This window comes from Neofelis nebulosa, chromosome 1, assembly GCF_028018385.1.
Source record: "Neofelis nebulosa isolate mNeoNeb1 chromosome 1, mNeoNeb1.pri, whole genome shotgun sequence".
Taxonomy (NCBI): domain Eukaryota; kingdom Metazoa; phylum Chordata; class Mammalia; order Carnivora; family Felidae; genus Neofelis; species Neofelis nebulosa.
Window position 1 is genome coordinate 60,389,762 of NC_080782.1, and position 12,418 is coordinate 60,402,179.

The following is a 12,418-nucleotide window of genomic DNA, read 5'->3' on the forward strand; positions in this document are numbered from 1 at the left end:
ACATTGTGTGCAAGACTTGTATGGAAATGGATTTCCTTACATAGGCGTATCCTTACATAGGCGTAAGGTGAGTGACATTTAATATAAGATTAATGATTTTTGTGTTTCTTACTGTTTTATAACTTTTCTTTCCAAGAATTATATTACTATACAGTATGCCTGCTCTCTCTCTCTCCCTAATTAGGGAAACTGTGTATCATTACAGGTAAGTGTGTTGTTAGAAAATGTTAGCAATGTTTCCAATACAGTATTATGAATATGACTATAATACTCTATGCAATAGAATTTTTATAACTATTCATTCATTGGTGTGTAGATTAGGCTACCCTTAAGTGATCATATTGATTACACTAGGCTACCATAAAGCAATCATATTGCTGCTTCTTTATTATCAATGCATGAATTACCATACCTATAAATAAACATTTTTCACATTGCTTTTCCAGTTTTGATGTCCAGGGTTACTAATACACAGAACATCTACAGTGTTTTGTATCATACAAGACAATATTGAAACAGATACTGACAGACAATCCATCTTGCAGATGATGTAAATTTAAAGTATCAATAGAGTACCATAAATTTATTTTCTCTACCTTATGACTTTTTTAATAATGTTTTCTTTTCTCTAGCTTACTTTATTGTAACAATACCATATATAATAAATATAACATACAAAATATATGTTAATCGACTGTTTATGTCATTGGTAAGGCTTCTGGTCAACAGTAGGCTATTGGTAGTTAAGTTTTGGGGGGGTTGAGGTTATATATGGATTTTCAACTCTGTAGGGGTCAGCATCCCTAACCCCTGCATTGTTCAAGGGTCAACTGTATATACTTCAGAAAATAAAGTAAGAAGACGACCAAGTAAAGATGCAATAAGAATAGTGAAAACAATTCTGAACAAGTGAATGTCTACAGTGTTTTAACATTCTGAGTTTCTAAGGAAAAGGGAAACAGGACGTCTCAGTCTATGGTCATAGGTCTAACACAAGCACAGGACTAAGACATGGCAAGCAATAGCTAGTACCAAAAAACTGAAGAAGGCGCTGATTTTTAGGGCCATGACTCACACAATCCTTAGATATGGCCCTGGTCTAATATTACATTGAAAACATTCCAGGGCTTGCTTCGGCAGCACATTTACTAAAACTGGCACAATACAGAGAAAATTAGCATGGCCCCTGCTCAAGGATGACATGCAAATTCTTGAAGTGTCTGTATTTTTAAAGGTAGTAGTAGACCTGTCCACTGAAACTTGGCAGGCCAGAAGGAAGTGGAAGGAAATATTCAATGTGCTGAATGGGAAAAATAGGCAGCCAAGAATCCTTTATCCAGCAAATCTGTCATTCGCAATACAAGGAGAGATAAAGTCTTTCCCAGATAAACAAAAACTTAAGGAGTTCATGGCCATTAAACCAGCTCTGCAAGAGATCCTAAGGGGGACTCTGTGAGTGGAATGTTGCAAAGACTATAAACGTCCAGAGACATCACCACAAGCATGAAACCTAGAGATAACACAATGACACTAAATCTATATCTTACAATAATAATGCTGAATGCCAACGGACTAAATGCTTCAATCAAAAGACACAAGGTATCAGAATGGATAAAAAATAAGATCCATCTATGCTGTCTACAAGAGACCCATTTTAGACCTGAGGACACCTTCAGATTGAAAGTGACGGGATGAACAACCATCTATCATGCTACTGGAAATCAAAAGAAAGCTGGAGTATCCATAGCTATATCAGACAAAGAAGATTTTAAACTAACTGTAACAAGAGAGGAAGTTGGGCATTATATCCTAATTATGGGGTCTATCCATCAAGAAGAGCTAGCAATTATAAATGTTTATGCACCCAATTGGGAACACCCAAATATATACATCATTCACAAACATAAGCAATTTTATTGATAAGAATATCATAATTGCAGGTAACTTTAATACTGCACTTACAGCAGGGGACAGATCATCTAGACAGAAATCAATAATGAAACAATGGCCCTGAATGATAGACTGGACCAGATGGACTTGGCAGATATATTCATCCAAAAGCAGCAGAATACACATTCTTCTCGAGTGCACATGGAACATTCTCCAAGATAGATCATACACTGGCTCACAAAACAGCCCTTAATAAATATAAAAGAATTGAGACCACATAATGCATATTTACAAATCACAATGTTATGAAACTTGAAATCAACTACAGGAAAAAGTTTGGAAAACCTCCAAATGCATGGAGATCAAAAGAACATCCTGGTAAAGAATGAATGGGTCAACCAGGCAATTAAAGAAGAAATAAAAAAAAATATGAAAGAAAATGAAAATGAAAGCATGACAATCCAAAACTTTAGGATGTAGCAAAGGCAGTCCTAAGAGGAATATACATTGCAATCCAGGCCTATTTCAAGAAACAAGAAAAATCCCAAATACAAAATATAACAGCACATCTAAAGGAACTAGGAGCAGAAGAGCAAAGAAACCCTAAGGCCAGCAGAGGAAGAAAAATAATAAAGATTAGAGCATGGGAATGCAAGCTGCTGCAGCCACTCTGGAAAACAGTATGGAGGTTCCTCAAAAAACTAAAAATAGAACTACCCTATGACCCAGCAATTGCACTACTAGGTATTTATCCAAGGGATATAGGTGTGCTGTTTTGAAGGGATACATGCACCCCAATGTTTATAGCAGCACTATCAACAATAGCCAAAGTATGGAAAGAGCCCAAATGTAGATCGATGGATAAATGGATAAAGAAGATGTGGTATATATATACAATGGAGTATTACTTGGCAATCAAAAAGAATGAAATCTTGCCATTTGCAACTACGTGGATGGAACTGGAGGGTATTATGCTAAGTGAAATTAGTCAGTCAGAGAAAGACAAATATCATATGACTTCACTCATATGAGGACTTTAAGAGACAAAACAGATGCACATAAGGGAAGGGAAACAAAAATAATATAAAAACAGGGATGGGGATAAAATATAAGAGACTCATAAATATGGAGAACAAACTGAGGGTTACTGAGGGGGTTGTGGGAGGGGGGATGTGCTAAATGGGTAAGGGGCACTAAGGAATCTACTCCTGAAATCATTGTTGCACTATATGCTAACTAATTTGGATATAAATTATAAAAAAAAAAAAAAAAAGATTAGAGAGGAAATAAACAATATAGAATCCAAAAAAAAAAAAAAAACCAAAAAACAAAAACCCCACCAATAAAACAGATCAATGAAACAAAGAGCTGGTTTTGAAAAAATAAACAAAGTTGATAAATCCCTAGCCAGACTTCTCAAAAAGAAATGAGAGAGGACCCAAATAGATAAAATCACAAATGAAATAGGACATATCACAACCAACACCACAGAAATACAAACAATTATCAGAGAATACTACAGAAAATTATATGCCAACAAACTGGACCTCAAAGAAATGACAAATTCCTAGACACCCACACACTACCAAAACTCAAATGGGAAGAAATAGAAAATTTGAACAGACCCATAACCAGCAAAGAAATTTAATCAGTTATCAAAAATCTCTCAACGAGGGGCGCCCGGGTGGCTCAGTCGGTTAAGCGTCCGACTTCAACTCAGGTCACGATCTCGCGGTCTGTGGGTTCAAGCCCCGCATTGGGCTCTGGGCTGATGGCTTGGAGCCTGGAGCCTGTTTCCAATTCTGTGTCTCCCTCTCTCTCTGCCCCTCCCCCGTTCATGCTCTGTCTCTCTCTGTCTCAAAAATAAATAAATGTTAAAAAAAAAAATTAAAAAAAAATATCCCAACGAATAAGAGTCTTGGGCCAAATGGCTTCCCAGGCGAATTCTACTGAACATTTAAAGAAGAGCTAATACCTATCTTTCTCAAGCTGTTCCAAAAAATATAAATGGAAAGAAAGCTTCTAGACTCATTCTATGAAGTGAGCATTACCTTGATTCCCAAGCCAGACAGTGACCCCACAAAAAAAGGAGAATTATAGGCCAATATTTCTGATGAACATGGATGCAAAAATTCTCAACAAGATACTAGCAAATCAAATTCAAAAGCATATAAAAAGAATTATTCACCATGATTAATTTGGATTCATTCCTGGGCTGCAGGGCTGGTTCAATATTTGCAAATCATTCAATGTGATACATCACATTAATAAAAGAAAGGATAAGAACCATATGATTCTGTCAATAGATGCAGTAAAAGCATTTGACAAAACACAGCACCCTTTCTTAATAAAAAGTCAGGATAGAAGGAACATATCTTAACATCATAAAAGCCATATATGAAAAGCCCTCAGCCAGTATCATCCTCAATGGGGAGAAACTGAGAGCTTTTCCCATGAAATCAGGAACACAACAGGGATGTCCACTCTCACCACCATTGTTTAACATGGTGTTGGAAGTCCTAGCATCAGCAATCAGATGACAAAGTGGAATAAAAGGCATCCAAATTGGCAAAGAAGAAGTCAAACTTTCACTTTTTGCAGATAACATGATACTCTACATGGAAAATCTGAAAGAATCTACCAAAAAGCTGCTAGAACTGATACATGAATTCAGCAAAGTCACAGGATACAAAATTAATGTACATAAATCAGTTGCACTTTTATACACCAATAATGAAGCAACAGAAATAGAAATAAAGAAATCAATTCCATTTACAATTGCACCAAGAACCATAAGATACCTAGGAATAATCCTAACCAAAGATGTAAAAGATCTGTATGCTGAAAACTATAGAAACCTTATGAAGGAAATTGAAGAAGACACAAAGAAATGGAGAAACATTCCATGCTTATGGATTGAAAGAACAAATATTGTTAAAATGTTAATACTACCCAAAGCAATCTACACATTCAATGCAATCCCAGTCAAAATTGCACCAGCATTCTTCTCGAAGCTAGAACAAACAATTCTAAAATCTGTTTGGAACCACAAAAGACCCCGAATAGCCAAAGTAATGTTGAAAAAGAAAACCAGGGGCGCCTGGGTGGCGCAGTCGGTTAAGCGTCCGACTTCAGCCAGGTCACGATCTCACGGTCCGTGAGTTCGAGCCCCGCGTCAGGCTCTGGGCTGATGGCTCGGAGCCTGGAGCCTGTTTCCGATTCTGTGTCTCCCTCTCTCTCTGCCCCTCCCCCGTTCATGCTCTGTCTCTCTCTGTCCCAAAAATAAATAAAAAAATAAAAAAATAAAAACGTTGAAAAAGAAAACCAAAGCAGGAGGCATCACAATCCCAGACTTTAGCCTCTACTACAAAGCTGTAATCATCAAGACAGTATTGTATTCACACAAAAACAGACACATAGAACAATGGAATAGAGACTCCAGAATTGGACCCACAAATGTATGGCCAATTAATCTTTGACAAAGCAGGAAAGAGTATCCAATGGAAAAAAGACAGTCTCTTTAGCAAATGGTGCTGGGAGAACTGGACAGCAACATGCAAAAGAATGAAACTGGACCACTTTCTGACACCATACACAAAAACAAAATGGATAAAAGACCTAAATGTGAGATGGGAAACCATCAAAACCCTAGAGGAGAAGACAGACAACAACCTCTTTGACCTCAGCTGCAGCAATTTCTTGCTCGACACATCTCCAAAGGCAAGGGAAATAAAAGCAAAATTTACTATTTGGGACCTCATGAAGATAAAAGGCTTCTGCACTGCAAAGGAAACAATCAACAAAACTAAAAGGCAATCAATGGAATGGGAAAAGATATTTGCAAATGACATATCAGATAAAAGGTTACTATCTAAAATCTATACAGCACTTACCAAACTCAACACCTGAAAAACAAATAATCCAGTGAAGAAATGGGCAGAAGACATGAATAGACACTTTTTCAAAGAAGACATCCAGATGGTCAACAGGCACATGAAAAGATGCTCAACATTACTCATCATTAGAGAAATACAAATCAAAACACATTGAGATACCTCACACCAGTCAGAGTGGCTAAAATTAACAACTCAGAAAACCATGGATGCTGGCAAGGATGTGGAGAAATGGGAATCCTCTTGCACTGTTGGTGGGAATGCAAACTGGTACAGCCACTCTGGAAAACAGTGTGGAGGTTCCTCAAAAAATCAAAAATAGAACTACCCTATGACTCAGCAATAGCACTACTGGGAATTTATCCAAAGGATACAGGAGCACTTATGCATAGGGGCACATGTACCCCAATGTTCAACAATAGCCAAATTATGAAAAAAGCCCAAATGTCCATCAACTGATGAATGGATAAAGAAAATGTGGTTTATATATACAATGGAATACTACTTGGCAATGAGAGAATGAAATCCTGCCATTTGCAGCAACATAGATGGAACTGGAGGGTATTATGCTAAGTGAAATAAGTCAGTCAGAGAAGGACAGATATAATTTTTCACTCATGTGTGGAATTTGAGAAATTTAACAGACGACCATGGGAAAGGGAAGGGAAAAAATAATAGAAACAGAGAGGGAGGGAGGCAAACCATAAGAGACTCTTAAATACAGAGAAAAACCTGAGGGTTGATGGAGGTGCAGGGGGAAGGGGAAAATGGGTGATGGGCATTGAGGAGGGCACTTGCTGGAATGAGCACTGGGTGTTGTATATAAGTGATGAATCACAGGAATCTACCCCTAAAATCAAGGGCACACTGTATACATTGTATGTTAACCAACTTGACAATAAATTATATTAAAAAATAAAAAAAATAAACAGAAAAAAACCACCCTCCAAAGGATGTGCTTCTTAGCAGACAGTATCACACAAAGCCAATGTCCCAAACTATACAGCATAGACTTCATTCTCTCTCCACCCCTACTTTAAAGAAAAAAAATAATAACTTATTTGATTATTAACATCTGGAGTTTAAGTCTGACATACCCAGGTGCAGTGTCCCAGAATTCACACTGAACAAAAGCCCCACCTTCTTTGTAACTATTCACTTTTCCCTTCTGCAATGTCATCCTTACAAAAAAGATTGTTTCTGTGGTTTGGGAGTTGTGAGGGGAGATTTCATTGGTCTCTTTAAATGCTTGAGTAGTAAGCTTTGGACTCTCAAATGGTTGGACAGGGAATTCAGTCTCTTCCTTTTCCTAGTGTCATATCTGTATAATCATTTGTAAAATTATCTAGGCTTAGGAATGCAATATGATACTCGCCCATAATGAAATGAAATATACAAAACAGAGTGGTATTTGCCTATCTGCCTGAAATGCCCTAGTATGGTCTTATCATTTGTTTATGGAAGACATTCAATCTGATTGGTCAGTGGCCATGCCTTCTTATTTGTAAATAATTTTGAATACCATAACTGTGAAAAACTAAGACCATGGTTCAATAAATAATTTCATATGTACTCCAACAAGTTGAGCTAACCACTGTAGATACTGATAGTTTAGTCTACTTCATTGCATGGCAATACTACTAGCTGACAATAGTTCTTGCATTTCATATACCAAGCCAGATAGCCCCCCCAAACATGATGCATTTTTCAAGTGCAGGGATTCAATACACCAGGGAAGTTGATCCCAGATAAAGCCACATAAAGTAAATCAATTTAAAATGGAGACCAAGGGACACCAGGATGGCTCAATTGGTTGAGCATCTGACTTCAGCTTAGGTCATGATCTCACAGTTCATGAGTTCGAGCCCTGCTTCAGGCTCTCTGCTCACAGCTCAGAGCTTGGATCCTGCTTCAGATTCTGTGTCTCCCTCTCACTCTGTCCCTGTCTCATTTGTGTTCTTTGTCTCTCAAAAATAAAAAAATAAACATAGATAGATAGATAGATAGATAGATAGATAGATAGATAAATTAAATAGAGACCAAAATTCAGTATCAAATGGGGAGAGAAAAGTGATTCTGGATTTATCTCATAAAATGAAAAAAAAAACACCACTTTTTAATGAATGTACTTCCAGTTTTGTTTTTATAATTTATAAAATTTAAATTATCATAACTATCTTCTAATTATTAGGACAAAAAAAATGAATCACATTTTGATAGTTTAGAGAGACAAAATTTCTCTAACAAATGTTTTAGAAACCTAAAACAATACCCATAGTTTCAGTACTTACTATGTAAGCATATTTTTATAAAAATTTCTATGACATTTAGCAATTTTTCCAGGAGTATCTCTTAATTCCTTGATAACCAATCATTCTCTTTGGAAATGCTATCAATTTCATCTGTTTTGTTTTCACTTGTTAATTGATCTACTCATTTATCTATGATTTGTGTAGGAATCAAGCAGTTCTCCAAACATCATTGTCATCAATGTCATTAAATCTTGCTGTAGTAGGCAGAATTCTAAGATGGCCCCCAAGATTCCTGCCTGTTGGTGTATTTGTGCTGTGTAATTCTCTCCTTGTGAGTGTGGGTAGGGACTGTAACTATGATGGGATAATCACTCCTGTACATGAGACTCTGTCATAGCAGACAAGAGTGAGATTCTCCTGCTGACCTTGAAGAAGCAGTATGTCTAAAATGCCTATGGAGAGGAACATGTGGCAAAGACCTGAGGGTAGCCTCTAGGAGCTGAGAGTTGTCCCTCTTTCTAGCCAGGAAGAAATTGAGGACTTCAGTCCTATAATCATAAGGAACTGAATCCTACCAACTAGTAAGCTGGAAAAAAGACCCTGAATCTCAATGAGATCACAGTGCAAGCTATAACATTGTAATTTCAGGCTCATGAGATCCTTGGCAGAGGACCTGGATAACCCATATTAGGACTCCTGTTCCATAGAAACTTTGAGATAATAAATATATGTTGTTTTAAGGTGCTAAGTTTATGGTAATTTCTTATGCAGTGATAGAAAACTAATATGCTTGAATTTTTTTAAATATTTATATTGTTTGGCTAGATGTTTAGAGACTGTCTCAATCAAAAACAGTGGACAGTATTGTTGGTCAGATGAATTAGGAAAGACAGATTCTACTGCTAAGAGCAATGAATTTCTGAATGAGGACAGATATTGGGAGGTATTCTGAGTGAGGATAGTGAGGACATATGTATGTATGTGTATGGCAGACAGAGAGAGTGAAAAAGAATACAAATGTGGAAAAATATTTAAAATTGGTATATATTGGTAAAGTATATATAGATTTTTCGTTGTACTGTTCTTTCAAATTTTCTATAGCTCTGAATTTTTTCAAAATAAAAAGGGGAGAAAAGTAGGCAATGAAAAATGATGCATTGTTAACAAGACAAAAAACCACTGATACTGACTTCTCAATGTAAACAATGGAAGTCAGAAGACAATGGAAGCAGATCAGGAAAACACTTGGGAAAAAATCCTGTCAATTTTTAATTCAATCTCCAACAAAAAATATTATTAAAAATGAAGGAAAAATAGACATTTTTATATAAACAAACAGTAAAGGGATGGGGAAGGAAAAATGATCCTAGATTGAAGCACAGATATCTGGGAAGTAATGAAGAGCAACATAAATATGTGAATAAATATATGTAAATACTAACTTCATAAACAGTAATAATTTATTATAGAGCTCCTGTAGATTAGTCCACAAACTTAAAATCTCTCATCTGACACTCTGGCAATTCCACAGTCATGACTCAGTGGGAAAAGGACTAAGAAAACTTCTGAGTGTAGGGGCTAAAGGGCTGATGCCTGCATTAGGTAGCTTATATATATAAATGTGATGGGACTCTATTGTTGTCCCTGAGACACATTTGAAAGCAAAATATCACAACTTTCAATTATCTGCTTGCATAGGACACTGTGACAGTACAGACAAAACTATAGGAGACATGAATTATGCATTTAAACTATGAGTTTCAGACTCCTTCTCAGCTAAGTATTTTATCTGGGTTTTAAGTAAGTAGAAGATTAAATTATCTTTCATTACTTTCCCTCTGGCATAGGGCAAATAATTAGTCATAGTAATAATGATAGCAATAACAGTAAAAACTAGCAGCAGCAAAAAATAAAATTATATATATACACACACACACACACACACACACAACTCTTACCCCAAATCAGGAAAAAAGAAAAAAAAACCTGAAGAATTTACAAATTTGTCCTATTTTGAACATTGAACCAGGGTTAAAGAGGGATATGAAAAATTTAAGCTCAGAGCTTTTGGAATGGAGAGCATTAACAAAGTTTTTTTATTATTACATTTCCCTTCTCTATTACCTTGTTAGTCATGTATTTTTATATTATCTTATTGTGGTTCTCCTAGAAATGGCATATTTATCCTTAACATATTTAAGTCTAATATAAGTAAGTACTTTTGCCAATTCCCAAGAAATTCAAGGACGTTAGAACACTCTAAGTCTATTTACCTTCCTCCTCTTGTCTTACTTTCATGCTACCATGGTCAGATATATATCCCATTAGAGATATTTGCCCATTTTCCTATTGGGTTATATTTTTTCTTTATTGGGCTGTGGAATTTAATTTTTAATATTCTAGATATTAGTCCCTTTTTTAGGTTTACATATTATAAATATTCCCTCCCAATCTATGGTTTCTTTTTTTTTTATATAAAACAGCTTTATGGAGGTATAATTGATATACAATAAACTGCACATATTTAATGTGTACAATTTGATGAGTTTTTAACCTATCCATACACCTATGAAACCGTCACTACAATCAAGATACTGTTTCTGTATGCTTTCTGCCTCTAATTATTTTGCATTTTCTAGAATTTCATATGACAGGAATTATATAATATGTACTCTTTTTGGCCTGGATTTTTTTTACTCCGTATAATCATTTCAAGATTTATCCAGGCTGTTGCCTCATTCCATTTTATAATTTCTCTGAGAGTATCCCATTGTTCGCGCATAACATATTCACATCTTGATAGATATTTGGGTTGCTAATACTTAGTATTAGGTAGTATTTTTAACTTTATCCATTCTAGTGGGTATGAGGTAGTATCTCATTATAATTCACATTCCCGTGATGAATAATGCTATTGAGCACCTTTTGGCCTGCGTTTCAACCCAAGTGTCTGTTTTTATCTTTTGCCCATTTTTAACTGGGTTGTTTGCCTTCATATTATTGAACTGTAAGAGTTCTTTTTATATTCTCACACAACTGCTTTATCATGTAAGTGCATAGTGAATATTTTTTTTTGCAGTCTATGACTTGTCTTTCAAATATAAAAGTAGTTCTTTTTTTTTTCTTTTTTGGTTGGTTTCTTTTTTTACCCCCTACACATCTTAGTAGCAGCAAAGCATGTTCTGAGGGTTAGTTGAGTAAATCCTGGAATCTGAGCTCAATTGTTTATGTTATCATTTGAATAAGAATAATTACTCTTCTGTGTTTCAATCAGTGAGTATTTATATAACATCTTCCTGATGTCAAGTAAAATACTGCCTAGAACAGCACAAAAGGCCCTTGGTTCATTGTCATAAAGTTGTTGGCTTTATAATATAAGCCTCTCAAATGCAGAAGGTTGTCATGTTGAAAACCTACAACTGATTTAGAGTTCACAAGTTATCAGCTCTAATTAATAAACTGAGCTCATCGTCCAAATGACAGTTTCAGAGACTATCAGAAAGCAAAGACACTCTTAACTTACTACACTTAACTTGAGGCTGCTACTGATGCTTTTATCTATAGGAGGCCTATGTGAAAGCAGTTTACTTCATACCAGGGTCCTGCAAATTTTCATCTATAACATTACTGATTTCATACCTGGTCCACGCGACTGCCCTTCTAAATCTAGTCAGTGGCCAAAATTTCCCTCCAAGAAGGCAACTATAAGTATTTGTTCTCTGGTATCAATTGCAACAATATGACACTAAGAAGGGAATCAGAAAAGAGAAAGTAAGGCGAGAAGGAAGAACATCGTCCTCCAGATACTGAGTTCTATAAGGCGGAACAAAATGACACTGTGGACTATTAAAAAATCCCCAAGGAGGGGCGCCTGGGTGGCACAGTCGGTTAAGCGTCCGACTTCAGCCAGGTCACGATCTCGCGGTCCGTGAGTTCGAGCCCCGCGTCAGGCTCTGGGCTGATGGCTCGGAGCCTGGAGCCTGTTTCCGATTCTGTGTCTCCCTCTCTCTTTGACCCTCCCCCGTTCATGCTCTGTCTCTCTCTGTCCCAAAAATAAATTAAAAAAAAAAAAGTTGAAAAAAAAAAATCCCCAAGGAGAAAAATCCACCTTAATGGGAGGCACAAATCCATTTTTCTGTAATAACATTGGGTCAGGGTAATAATTTGAAGTGTAATATTAACTGGCATGGTTTTCCTGCCTCTAGTTTTCCTTTACTGGCCCTCATTGCCTACAGGGTAGGCAGCTAAGAGCAAGGATGTAAATAATGACAAAAGACGTGATCTTTGGGTTTCTGAGCTTTAAAAACCACGGGTCTGGCTTAAAGAACAAAGTGAGTTTTTCCTTCTCCACTCCCAACCCTTCTCCCTATGTGTACTCTTACA

At 36.3% G+C, this 12,418-nt stretch overlaps 1 non-coding gene across 1 annotated transcript; it reads left to right on the forward strand.

Moving 5' to 3' along the window:
• The first annotated feature begins 1,124 nt into the window (after positions 1 to 1,124).
• Positions 1,125 to 1,231, forward strand: LOC131489431 (U6 spliceosomal RNA). The gene has a single exon (XR_009250551.1). It is a non-coding gene; the product is annotated as a U6 spliceosomal RNA (small nuclear RNA).
• Positions 1,232 to 12,418: the final 11,187 nt, after the last annotated feature.